A 13,665-nucleotide genomic window follows, 5' to 3' on the forward strand; every position below is an offset into this window, starting at 1 on the left:
ATGTTCTTGCAATTAGCATAATATGGAGCAAAAGCCTTTCTGCAACAAAGCTATTTGCTAGATATACATTAGGCACATCTGAAAGGGACAGGGACTCTTTACAGACAATAGTTTTTAAAATTTGTTTTTTTAATAATACAATATAAATTTTAATAGAGATGTGCTTTTTAAATTACATATATGTTTATATTTCTTTAAGTTGTCTTTGTGCAATTTAATTAATTAATAAAGGAAAAAAGGGAAAGACTAGTGACCCTTGCTTCTCAGAACAGAATTTTTCCGTTTAAAATTATGTGAATTGCTAACAACTGACTTCCTTTTTTAATCAAATGACTTTGGACTGACTTGTTAAAGTAAGAGTGTGATTTTCTGTATATTGTGAATTATTGCTGATCAAAGGAATCCTTTTTTACCTTAAAAGGCAAGGCAGCCCTGAGGTTCCTCCAGTGGGTTTCATTCACAGAACCCCTCCCTAAAGATACTGGCTAATTCCTTATGTGTGTAAGCCACAGTTTTTCTTGGGGTAACCTACAGTAATGCATAGATGGGATATCCCAGAGGGTTTGGATTATCTTAACCATGTATTTTCCAGCTCAGTGGCCTGATAGAGCTAATGAATCTTCTCAAAGTACCTGGGGGTTCCCTGTCGGTGTTCCTCATATAGCTGCTGGCAGGCATGTTTTTATACTCTTTATGGAAGTGAAACTCCTTCTGCCTTAAATGTGCAATTTCCCCTGCCTGAGAAGGTCAAAGGCACATTTATATAGTTCACAAGAGTATAAAAGAGGCATTCAGGGCCTCCCTGCCAAGCCATCTGACTGGACTAATGCCTGCTCATTTTCCACCTCTACTTACGGAAACTGCAGAAATTCGTAGTTCCACTATGGTCCCTGCAACAACAGTTTTAGAGCAAATGAACATTATAATAAAATGTCCATATTATTAAATCAGCTAATGTAGGCCGAAATTGGTAGGAGTAAAAAGTGGTTGTTTAGAGTGTCAGAATTAACTATATGTTAAAGCTACCTAAATTAAAACAAAATCCACCTTTTGAAAAACTAGCAAGTCACTTCGCATCCAAATACTGAGAATATTTAAGCAAACTTCAGCGTGTTCACACTGTAACTTTATTAAATGCTCTTCTACCACTTAGTTTTAACTCTCTTGAGATATTAACATTTATTGAGCACTTCCTGTATGCCAGGCCCTTTGTATTTATAATGTCTTCTAATAATTTAAGGAAACCTTTAGAGGTGGAGGGATTGTTATCCTGATTTGCAGATAAGGAATTGGGGGCTCAGAGATCTCAGGAATTGGCCTACAGTTGCATAGTAGTAAGTAAATGGAGGACATGGGTTTGGTCCTAAGGTCAGTATGCTTTGCAGAACACCATGCTACTAACTGTGTCCTGCTGTTCATGAGACTACGGGGAGAGGGGGAAAAAAAGCAGATTGCATTACTTCTGATTTGCCTACATTTCGTGTTCTACTTTCTGATATGAACCCTGGACTTCCACCAAATCTGCCTCTTGTCCCTTCCCAGTGTACTTCTTCCCAGCATTGAACTTGGGCTCAGCCTTTGCCTGTGCCTGTAATGACCTTCTCCATCTTCTCTCCCTGTATCCCAACTTGCAGCTGGTGCTTTAGGATCCAGCTTTATTCATCTGCATAAAAAATTCCCTTGTGCAGTATAACTTTTTTGGAGTTCTTTGCTTACCATTTTGATATGCATTTCTCCCTACTATTATGTAACTGTGTGTGTGTGTGTGTGTGTGTGTGTGTGTGTGCAATTACCCAACTAGATATCAGCTTCCAGAAAACAACTCTTTTTTTTAACATTTTTTTATTGAATTATAATTATTTTACAATATTGTGTCAAATTCCAGTGTAGAGCACAATTTTTCAGTTATACATGAACATATATATATATTCATTGTCACATTTTTTTCTCTGTGAGCTACCATAAGATCTTGTATATATTTCCCTGTGCTATACAGTATAATCCTGTTTATCTATTCTACAATTTTGAAATCCCAGTCTATCTCTTCCCACCCCCCACCCCCTTGGCAACCACAATTTTATATTCTATGTCTGTGAGTCTATTTCTGTTTTGTATTTATGGGTTTTTTTTTTGTTTTTTTTTTAAGATTCCACATATGAGCGATCTCATATGATATTTTTCTTTCTCTTGGCTTACTTCACTTAGAATGACATTCTCCAGGAGCATCCATGTTGCTGCAAAGGCATTATGTTGTTGGTTTTTATGGCTGAGTAGTATTCCATTGTATAAATATACCACACCTTCTTTATCCAGTCATCTGTTGATGGGCACTTAGGCTGCTTCCATGTCTTGGCTATTGTAAATAGTGCTGCTATGAACATTGGGGTACAGGTGTCATCCTGAAGTAGGGTCCCTTCTGGATATATGCGCAGGAGCAGGAAACAACTCTTATAATACCTTTTGCCGTGTTAATACATAGTAGGTCATTAATAATTTCTCAAACTGTAAAAGATTATACCATTTGCATCTCTGTGCTATTGACATATAGGTGGTACATAGTTTTTAAAGCTTAATTTGTAATTGGTTGGTATTGAGTACTGAAGGAGAAAGGATTTCCAGATCTTTTGTCTTGCTATTTTAAGAGGTCCGTGTCTAACAATGAATGCTCAAGTTTTCTGTCTCTGCCTGCTGGTATTTTCTGACACCTTTCTGGAAATTCCAAACAGATGGACAAATCTGTAATGACTTGTTGTTACTTTGGTTTACTGTTAGTATCTAGAGAACTGTTGTTTGGCCTTTAAGACTATGTTTAAGGTTTCTTAACTGAAAGGCTGTGGGTCATGAGGAAATGCAAGGGTAGGGAGTGGGAAGGTGATAAAGAGATACTTCAGATTTGCATTTTCTTTTGAGAAATATCTGTTCTCAGTATAGCTGACACTTGTAGTTTCTGTTAAAGATTGGTGCCTGGCCAAAAATGCCTGTGAAATAGCTGCGGTTTAAGCTTCAACTATAAAGACAGGCAGGGTATGTGACTTCTAACAAAAGTGTTGTCTTTATCCATACTTTTTACTGTTACTATCATAAAATAAAGACAGTGACAATGTGAAGTATGGATAAAGACAAGTCTTTTGTTAAAAAGCATATATATCTTCCTGCATTCATTTATCTTTGTCTACATGAAGATAATTTATTTCAGCAAATAGTTTAACTGGAACTTATCATTTCTAGAAAAAAAAATCCTTTGACCTCTAGTGTACCACAGTGACCTGAGGTGTGGAATTCATTGGCCAAAACTGCATCACAGCTGGTATGCATCTTCAGCACTATGTTATTTTGTAGTGTGCCTGGTGCTACTATGGAGGAGATGAAAAGAATATTGAGTACAGCGGGGTGGGTGGAGGACCTTATGCACACACAGTAAAGGGAAGGCTTTAGTTAAATCAATGAGGATTTTTTTTTTCCCTACAAACATGATACATTTACGTAGAAGTAAGAGCTTGGAGTTTGCATTTAAGTTTTATTTGTAAACATGTAGTCTATAAAAGAATGAATTAAGGGAAGTATAAGAATTATATTTATTTAAAGAAGTAGCTTTTTAAGACAGGAAAAATCTCTGAAGAGCACCTGCTTTATAAAGTGAAATTGGAATACATATTGTTGGGAAAATGAAGGAGGCCAGTGTCAGATTTAGTGAAAGAGTAGATGTTAACACTGTTATTTGTAACCTGGACTTGTTTTGGCTCTCAGAGGTCGTGCTGACTCTCAGATTAGAAATGCAGCCTCTCTCAAATCATAAACATAATTGAAAATAATAATTTTAAAATTTGCTTTCTTGGGTTCTCCATTTTGTTTTGTTCAGGTGTGAAAGCATGAGTATTCTATTTTCAGGAAGATGAGGAAGAAATCTATTTCCTTTTCTAGCAGTTTGGCTCTTTTTGTTGTTGTTTCTGGCTCCGGAAATGGGGAGGCATCTGTGCCGTGCATTGTATCATACCCAGCAAGTTTTTCTTTTTCATTTGAATGCAGTCGTTCCTTAGCAAATAATTGCAATCCAGAATGACTTTTATTGAGCTTGATTGAATTAGGGTTATGTATGAAAATGAGTTAGTTAAAGCTTAATCTATTACCCAGAGAATTGATGAAAACATCAGAAAAGCAGTCATTCATGGGGATTAAATATTCTTCTGTGTAAGTGGGCAGCATGGTTGCCTGGAGTCCCTTCTGCACTGACTAGGTTGTGGTGCCATCAGGGTGCAAAACACACGTTGTTGGCATAGAAGGGGATTTTGCCATGATGTGTCTTTGAATGTTATACTGGACATTACCACTAACGAGGGAGCCTGCCTCATTGTAAGAAGTGGCACCTTACCTTTTTTAGTACAATAAGCTTTCAAAACATAGGACCCCAAGGGGCTGTGTGTAAACTGCCAGAAAGCCAGTTGCTTTGGAATATTTCAGTGATTGCTTAGGCCAGATCTTTAAGATGGGTTTTTCAGATGCCAAGTCAAATGCCCTATTTGTGGTAAAAGGTAAATAATAGATATTTAATAGTTAGCTCTCTCACCCACATTGATGGAGTTTCTTAGAGAGAATGCTAAGCTGTGCCAGATCAGTGCTGGCTAGGTGTGCATCCTGTGGGAGGCAGTGTCATGGTGGGAAATGAGCTTTGGAAAGCAAAAAGCAGCAGGTTCTTAATGAGGCAGTGGGAGCTAAGTCATGGGGAGTCAGGAATCCGAGGCCCTGTATGGGTGAGAATGAGGGTTAAGAGGAAGCCATAGTGGAACCCAAAGGACACAGACAGGCATGGGGTGGCTCCTTGGGAAATCTGTCCTGGCTTTGGTCTAAGGGCATATTCAAATCACCATTCTGCAGGGTTGTGTTCACCCTTTAGACATTTCCCCTTCTTGCCCACCATTTCCCCTTCTTGTCCTTCTGACACTTCACACAGCTACCCATTTCCATCAAATCAAAACACTCTGTGAAGTACTTGTAACTTAAATGCAGAACAGCTTATGCTGAAACTGCTTTTCTGAAGCTACCCATGTGGGCATTTGTAATAGCCAGATAAAATCTGGAGTCTTTAAGTTGGGCTGTCAGAGAGCTCAAAGGGAGTCTGTCTCTGGCAAGATCTTCAGCCTCAAAATTGACCTCTGCTCTGTGTTTGATTCCCTGTTTTCTCCCTCCTAGTCAGTTAAGTCCAACACGATTTCTTTGTTATCCTGAGTTTTAAAACCCATATTGGCACAGCACAGTCGACCTCCTTCCTCTCCCTGACCACTTTATCCATAAATAGTAGCAGCACAGGTGATAAATTATTGAACAACAGTCAAAATAAGGCATAGATATGGTCCATTTTTAGGTATGTATCTGATTATAGAAACAGACAGATCTATAAAGGGTTCCTTAATATTAGTAAGAATTTAATTTTGAGCTCCTAAAAGAACTTCTGTATATAGGATGTATTAGCGTATTTTATTTCTCCAGATAGCATGCACTCACTTCTTAAGCTACAAAGTTAGCAAATCTCTAAACCAAAATAAGAATGAAACCCACAATGTCAAAGTTAATGATGGACCCTCCTCTCCCAATTTTGGCAGTACTGATTATATTTATTTATTTTTTTAGCTTATGCCAGTTTATTCACTTGATAGTTATTTATAGATATTCATGATTTTTATCTATTTATTTTACAATGTTTATTTTAATGGTTCTTCTCTCTACTGGTTTTTATGGGTTTATATGAAGAAAATGTATGGAAATAAAAATATGAGATGGTGTATGTGATTTTCTTAAAACAGTATTTTTATAATAATGTTAGTTGCCTATTTCATGATAATTCAGGATAGACTTTTATACCATTTAATCAGTTTTTGAAATTGTATGCTTCCTTGGTAAAAAACAGGCATTTAATTTGGAAGTATTTGTAAATGTCCCTTGTAGTTTGCTTCAAAGATCTGGATTTATTTTTTTATCCATACCCTTGTTTTAAAAAATGTGGATGAATGAGTAGTATCTTGTGTGAAGCCACAGGAGACCGCTTAATATTTTACTCATTCTTTTCAGCTATTATTTTTTTCAGTAGCACTGGGTGACAACTGAATCATCTAAGTCTAATTAGGATTACTCAGATGAATCATTACACATTTTTGATATTTAATTCTTTCAAATCATGGTGGCTAATTAGAAAAACTTTATCCAAGTCATAAAATGACTAACAGTATTGATAAAGCTGTAAGACAGTAAGTGATATCCGATTTCTAGAGTGTGTTATAACCTACTGATTGTAAAGAAATATATTGTCATAATCTGCAGGGGCACAGGAAATTGTCTCTCTTAGTTGAGAGTGAAATTAGAATTACCACTGAAGCACCCAAGAAACTAAATGAACATGTCTCACACAGAAATGGAAATAACTTAATTCTTAAAAATGGTACAGTTTGGATATATGTCAATATATATTGGCAGTATTAATGTATAATGTTCATTTAATTTGTATACTCTTTTGCTGATTTTGATCCTTTTATATTTAGTTCATCCCATGTAGTTAGAAAGTAATTTTTAGGAAACAGCTTTTCTCTATTGTGTTCCCCCCACCATTCCCCACTTAAAAAAAAATCTTGGCTTCACTCATTATCTTTAAAACACTTAAAGAATAAAATATAAGATACTAACATCTGGTGCTCGCTTCAGCAGCACATAGACTAAGATACTAACATCTGAACCACAGAATCACTGGTTGGCTTGGACTAGTCATTTCAGATAACTTGGATTTCATCAGGATGTCAATTTAATGTCATGTTTTTCTGGAGGATTCTTCTGTAACTCCACACTTAATTATAGTCAAAAAGCTGAGAAACGATTGCCCGTAATCCTTTGTCTCTGTAACTTTAATCTCAGAGTTCTCGTTGAGTAATTTTAGTGACTTTTTCTGTTAAATTAAAGTTGACAATAAACACTTTAGGTCTTTTTTTCTAAATAGTGTTAGTTAGAGGGATGTTTAATAATTTGCCTAGTTTTGATTGTTCGGCTGTTAATTCACCTTATCTAGGGATTATTTTGCTAAAGGAGAATAAGTATCAGCTTTGTTTGAAAGGGCTTCCTGGCTCACCATTTTAACCACTTTGCTGTGGTCCTTCACAGAATCCTGCTGCATCACCGAAGCTGGAAGTTCTGATGTTCCATTGAAATCACAATGGAAAGTCTTGACTTGACTGGTAAGAGCTTCACTGGGGGTGCATCTCACTTGGTTACCTGGAAGCAAGAGTGAAGCAGTCAAGAGTTGTGTGTCATCAGATCTGGTCTCAGCTTTTCCCCATCTGATGGATTCACCTTCCGTTTTGATCAGAGAAGTGTGATAATTGTGTATTTTTTCCGTCAATTTTATTAGTATTTTTGAAGTGTGACATTTTAATCTCAATCATCAAGTAAGTTAAATTTTCTTTTAAAATCATGAAGTTTAAGGAAATAACTATTTCAAAAATCTCTGGTTTGTTTCTCCATAGTAATGGGCTGTTTGGTGAAGTTAATTTATTAAAGTCCTGAATACCTAGAGGATACTTACCTAAATAGATACTACACTGGTCTGTTGCCCAAAGCTTTTTTAAAAACTGCCTTTAGCTTTAATTGAAAAAAATGAATCAATATCAAAACATGGAGGTTTTTAAAAAACTATTAAAAATAAAATAGAAGCATGTTTAGCAGTATCATGAAACTATTTTGAGTATGAAAATATACAATGAGGAAGAAGTTGAGATTTAAAAATATATATATGTGGCACATTATATCAAACTATGAAACTCACAGTTTCATTAAAATACTTTCTGTCCTCTTAACTGCCTTTTTAGGAATATTTTAAGATTAATTAAACTCTGCTTAAATACACACGTAAAAACGTGATTGCTTTACTGAACACTTTATGGTGAACTGGTGATTTGTAAGACCAAGGAATTTGATGTAAATGAAAATGAACAGAAAGAGTAAATATTGTTTATTTGTATTTTCAGGACATTAAGTTATTCTTCAGTTGTTAGATTCATTGAAAATTAATCTTAAGTCATTTCTGTTCTTAAGTATTTTTGATAGCTTAAGCCTGCCTAGAATATCTGTGTCTACATTTTTGTTTTAGTAAGTATATAACTGAATGTTGCTTTTGTGGTACAGCCAAATGTAAATATAAGACTTCTAACCATTCTTCTGAATGTTATGGTCTAGGATTGACACACTGTAAAAATAAATGCGATTTAGCTTGAAAGTGTGTTTAATAGGATATTGAAACAAAAATTAGGATTTAGTTTATTTCTTCCTTTCTGTGCTATCCTTTAAGGCGCAGTTAAGTTAGAAATACAAATTCTGAATTTAAGAATGCCAGTTAGGATACAGCTTATGGTTTTACTGGGTCAGCAGGATAGACTATAGAATATTTGAATATCGATACTGAAATTTCAAATATGTTCTCGATTACTAATCATAAAGGGAGTTGAGTATAGTGAAATTTAAAGAAAATTAAATTTGTGACAGTATTTTGAATTTGTTAAACGTGAATACATACATAAGTGAACCAGGACCTTTTATATTACCTATTCAGAAAACCAAATCATTAATTAGGACTTGTATGTCAGTCTTGACTTAAGTAGCCATCCGATCTGTGATTTCTGAATGTTAATCAGATTTTTTCAGTAAAATATTTTTATTGAATATAGGCAGAAATTGACAGAAAATCCAATTGCTGATTAAATTTAAGAAAACCTGAGACTGTTTATTTCTTTGCATACATATATATTCATCTTAAATGCAGTAGTGACTAATAGAAAATATGCCATACAAAATCAGGAGTAATTTAGGAAACAAATCATGGAAGATATTACCTGGCAGAGTGATGCAAGGGTTTAATAAATCTTGGAAACATGCTGCATTAGTCAGTTTAGACAAACTTACATTTTATTATCCAAAAAGCCCCCAAATCTTAGTGGTTTATAGCAGTGAAAGTTTCTCTCTCATGTTCCTGTTCCTGATGAGTCTGCTGCCACTCTGCTCCATGTCCTCTTCTTTCCTGGACCAAAGCTGAAGGACAGCATCTCTGGGATGCACAAGACTTGTGGCAGAAGGAGACAGGAATGATGGTGGAATCTGGGCTCTTAAAACTGCTGCTTGGAGGTGGCACAGATCACTACCTGTCATATTTCATTGTCTAAAACACATCCCATGGCCACCCCATAGTTAGGAGTGGCTTTTAAGAGAGATGAGGTACAGTGCATATTTTAAGTACTGTATCTTCATAATCCTATCTAGGGCTCTTCTAGACAGACAGAATGCACCTAGTATATTAAGTTTCCAAGAAGTCCTGTAGTAAATGAATCTGTTTATTTAACATGTAAAATTATTTGACTGTGAATCCTCTTGTTACATGGAACATGGTGAGCTATGATACCCTATCTGTGACAGATTTTAAGGAATGAGGAATTGATACAACTCGACGTTATCACTTTTTCCACCATACAGTAGGTGGATATATAGTGTATATTAGACTTACATTATTGTTTTATAAGTTGTTTTAAAGTGAATGAAAATTAGTGTAGAGGGGACCCGCTGCAATTTGCATACAGAGTTAGAGAAGGGAAATAACGATACTCATACTGACTCCTTACTGATGTATCATAGGTTACAGATACTCGACAGATACTCTCTAATTTGATACAGAGAAAGAGCATGAGAAAATGGGTACTTTGCTTTTTCTGGTAGTAATATAATAATTTTACCATTTAATGGTAACCAAATACTTCTACTTAAGATCAATTTCAAGAATCATTCTAGAAAGAAAGAATACAGACAGACCCTGTAGCAAGGTTAACAGTCGTAGCCCATGAGTTACTTCACCTGTGGTCATATTCCCTATTCAGTGATTGTATTGTTGTCTCCTAAGCTTTCTGAAAAATGGCACAATGAACTACTCAGACAGTGTTGATTTGATTAATCCCATGGGTTTTATAAAACATTGCTACCAGGCCTGTGTGGATTAGGATGATATAAATATCCAGGAGTATATAAACAATGCTTTGTTTCACAGTTTATAGTTCCCTGAGATTGGGGGAAAAGAATATTCTTAGACATCTCTGGATTTAGAGAAACTTAGGCATTAATCCTAGTTCTGACACTTTTATACTGAAAGAATTTGGGTGATTATTTAACCTCTGAAATTTTCTTTTCTCATCTTAATATTGGATAATGAGCTCTACCTTGTGGAATTGTGATAATTAAATGAGGTAATTATGTTAAGTGCCTGATACAATGCCTGTCACATGGGATACACTCAAGAAATGGTAGTTAAGAAAATAAAAAAATGATCAAACTTCAAGAATCTTGAATGTATTATAAAATACCTTTAATAGACATCTGACAGTATGTGTATGTCTAAAATGTGTTTGGATATTTATATTTAAACACACACACACCTATAAGAGTTTTAAAAAATTGTCCCTAATGGGTAAGAACCTATGTATTCTTCTGTACTTTTATTAAAAATTAAAAGTAGCTTTATCTTTATCACTGAAAGGGTGAATCCGGTAGAAATATTAGCCACCTGTGATTCAGTAATTCACTTCTTGCCACTGAAAAAGTCCTAAGGACAGAGTGATAGCCAATGTGGATCTATGGCCTTGACTTTGAATATTAATGAGCTGTCAGCATTAAGGAAATCAAATTCTATGTAATCTCGAGGCACAAGATATAAGAGATAGTGCCACTGAAACTTTCTTCACCATGTAGAGCAAATATTATTTGATTTCAAAATAATCAGCAATTCTACATCAAAGTTTTTATTCTACAGTTTTCTAGTGAGGCTGAAATTTAGATTTTTTCTGTATCAATATTGTGCCCTCACACCCAGAATCAGGCACAGCAGAATGATATCTCTTATGCTTCAAAGTTTTATGCTATTTCTAAACGATAATTTAATTTAATTTAGAATAACATATAATAAATCATTTTAGGGTGACTTATTCTTCAAATTGTTCCAAGTGCTTCTCTTTGTAAATGAATCACCTTTGTAACAGCTATCAGTTACCTATTATTGGGCAGGATTATTAGTAGAGTAAAACAATCTCAAAAATAGAAGCTTCTCTCTTCTAGAGGTTATATGGTCTGCTTGGGCTGCCATAACAAAATACCACAGACGAGTGACTTAAACAAGATATTTTTTTCACAGAGTTCTGGAGGCTAAAAGTTCATGGTCAGGGTGCTGACAAATTCTGTTTCTGGTGAGGTTTCTCTTCCTGGCTTGTAGACAGTCGCCTTCTTGCAGTGTCCTTAGATGACCTTTTCTCCATGCGTGTGTGGAGAAAGCATGCTCTGATCTCTTCCTCTTATAAGGACACCAGTTCTTTCAGATAATAGCCCCACCCTAATGACCTTACTTAACTTTTACCTACTTCCAGGGTCTATCTCCAAACACAGTCACATTGGGCTTTGAGGCTTCATCATATGAATTTGAGGGCAACCAACTCAGAAGTAATTGGTTTTCTGTGCCAAAGAGTGAAGTGAAAGTTAAAAACAAAAACAACACAACTTTCTATGTTATTTAATCTCTAAACAAGAAAACTAGTTTATTGTAGTCATCTAAGTTTCTAAAAACATCTTTGGTCTTTGAGGTGGGAGACATTTCAGATTACCAAATTCATATTTCTTCCATCTTGAAGTCTCTGTGCATGAAAAAGAGTGTTTTTCAAGGGAAGGGATCAAATCTAAGAACTTGAAAATCAGTGTTTTGTATGATGGAGGAGTTACATCATTGTAAAAACTGATTTTTCAGGTGTATTCACTGTTATTCCTGAATAGAAGGTGTTTGAAAATTAGGTTGAGGAATCAGATAATTATTCTTTCAAGTTATATCTGTTTCTGCTTACTATAATTAAGCCAATTCACGTTTTTCAAGGCTATATTCTTTTATTTTGTGAATCAATTGCGAATACAACAGGGAAATGGCATACTCTTAAGATTTTGGGAAACAGAAAAGACTGTGCATTTGAAATAAAGCCAGCAGAAGCCAAAGTATCCTAAATCTGATACATCTACCTGCTATTCTTCCTGCGTTCTTCTTTTTAATTGTTATCCCCTTTTTATTTCCTCTTCCTTTTCCTTCTTTCCTCTGATACCAGCTCTTAAGTAGGTAATTGTTGTTTGGATTTCTCAAGTAATAGTCTAAATGCAATTCTTTGAACATCTATATAGTACTTCTTTCTGCTATACAGTAGGATGCTTTTTCTATTAAGTCAGTTGATGGGTATTTGGTATTAGTGATGGGTAAGTAGTATTTATGGAGGCTCAACTTAACTCTTAGTTTTATCTTGAAATTTTTTTTTTCAATGTGTGTTCTGTGTCACTAGAATGATTTCAGTTTCTGGTGAGTTGATGCCTATCTAAAATAGAAAATACACTCAAGAGGAAACAAACCTTTGAGACTTAAACGTTTGTATAAAAATTTTAAATTGATTTGTAATATTTATTTTCTCACCTTGTGTGTTTATAAGCCAAAAGATAAGCTGTTGGGCACTAATCTGTTTTGTGGATGACAGTTTAATTGGTTGAAAGGTATTTTAACTGTTTTATCTACTTTTTATTTCAATTTCCCTGTTAACGTTATTTACAGAATGACTCAAACTCAAGCCTTATATATAATACATTTTGGCAATATATTTCTTCTAAACAATAGGATCAGTCTACTGATTATTAAATTTACTAGTTAAAGACAGCATAAATAAATTCAGACATAACCACTTCATTCATTAATACTACTTTGAAAGGTGATGGATAAATTAAGTATTTTATCCTGAAATCCGTATTTCCTCTGATCTCTATTACAGAGAAATGTGTTTTTTCTAGGAAACTAAATTGATCTAATAAGGTGAAATTTCTCATAACATTTCTCTCAGAATTTCCATGCGTTTTAATGTAAAATATGCACTGCATTTACTGGATATTCTGTACATACACATATAAGTGTAAATGTATCTGAGTGTATATGTGTGGCTTTTTCATATAACCTCTTCAAGAAGCTAAGAGACTTAAATTTACACTATAGAGTTTATTTTGTTGATGGCTGTTTTGCCCAAACCTAGAAACAGTGTCTGGCATGTGGAACTTGCTCATTGGTAAACATTTGGTGAATTAGTAATACAGGAGTTCACATTTCATTAATCATGTATTCCATTGATGTTGATGTTAATATGCATTCCCTGTCTACCTGGAGATTATTTTTTCTCAGACTGAGTTCAGGGAGAGAGGAGTGCTCCTCAAAAATAAAAGTCTTTCTGTGCCTTTAAGTTGCAGTTAGTTCTATAATCAATAAACGCTAGTGAGTATAACAACTTAAAATAGCAGCAAAAAATTTCTGGGTAACTGTTGGCTATTTACAGTGTACACTGAGTCAGCAATGGTTTATTAAGAATTGTAAGCCTTCTGCCAAGTACTTCTGTAACAGCCCATCAGTGGCGCTCTGAGTGGAGGACATGTGAAGGTTCTGAGATTTAAGGTAGGCAAGTTGGTTCAGGCTGGGCCTAAAGAGATGCTATATGGTACTTGGATTCAGTTAATATATAACAGAAAGGTTGACTAAAGTCCACTTTTAGGTGTTTTATTCTTGAGGGGGTGGCTTTTTTTTTTTTGATATTTCTG

At 35.0% G+C, this 13,665-nt stretch overlaps 1 protein-coding gene across 11 annotated transcripts in view; it reads left to right on the forward strand.

Annotated features, from left to right (window-relative positions):
- The window catches only part of BBX (BBX high mobility group box domain containing), a 256,911-nt gene that overhangs the window by 96,300 nt on the left and 146,946 nt on the right, over positions 1–13,665 (forward strand). For 9 of the 11 annotated variants that reach the window (XM_014562810.2, XM_014562811.2, XM_032478453.1 and 6 more), the window contains one exon: positions 7,141–7,214. The gene's annotated coding sequence lies outside the window, so the exon portion shown is untranslated. Of the gene's footprint in view, positions 1–7,140; positions 7,215–7,402; positions 7,425–12,564; positions 12,583–13,665 lie in introns of those variants that run through there. The other 2 variants (XM_032478504.1, XM_032478508.1) reach the window with 2 other exon arrangements.

This window comes from Camelus ferus, chromosome 1 (genome assembly GCF_009834535.1).
Source record: "Camelus ferus isolate YT-003-E chromosome 1, BCGSAC_Cfer_1.0, whole genome shotgun sequence".
Classification (NCBI taxonomy): Eukaryota; Metazoa; Chordata; class Mammalia; order Artiodactyla; family Camelidae; genus Camelus; species Camelus ferus.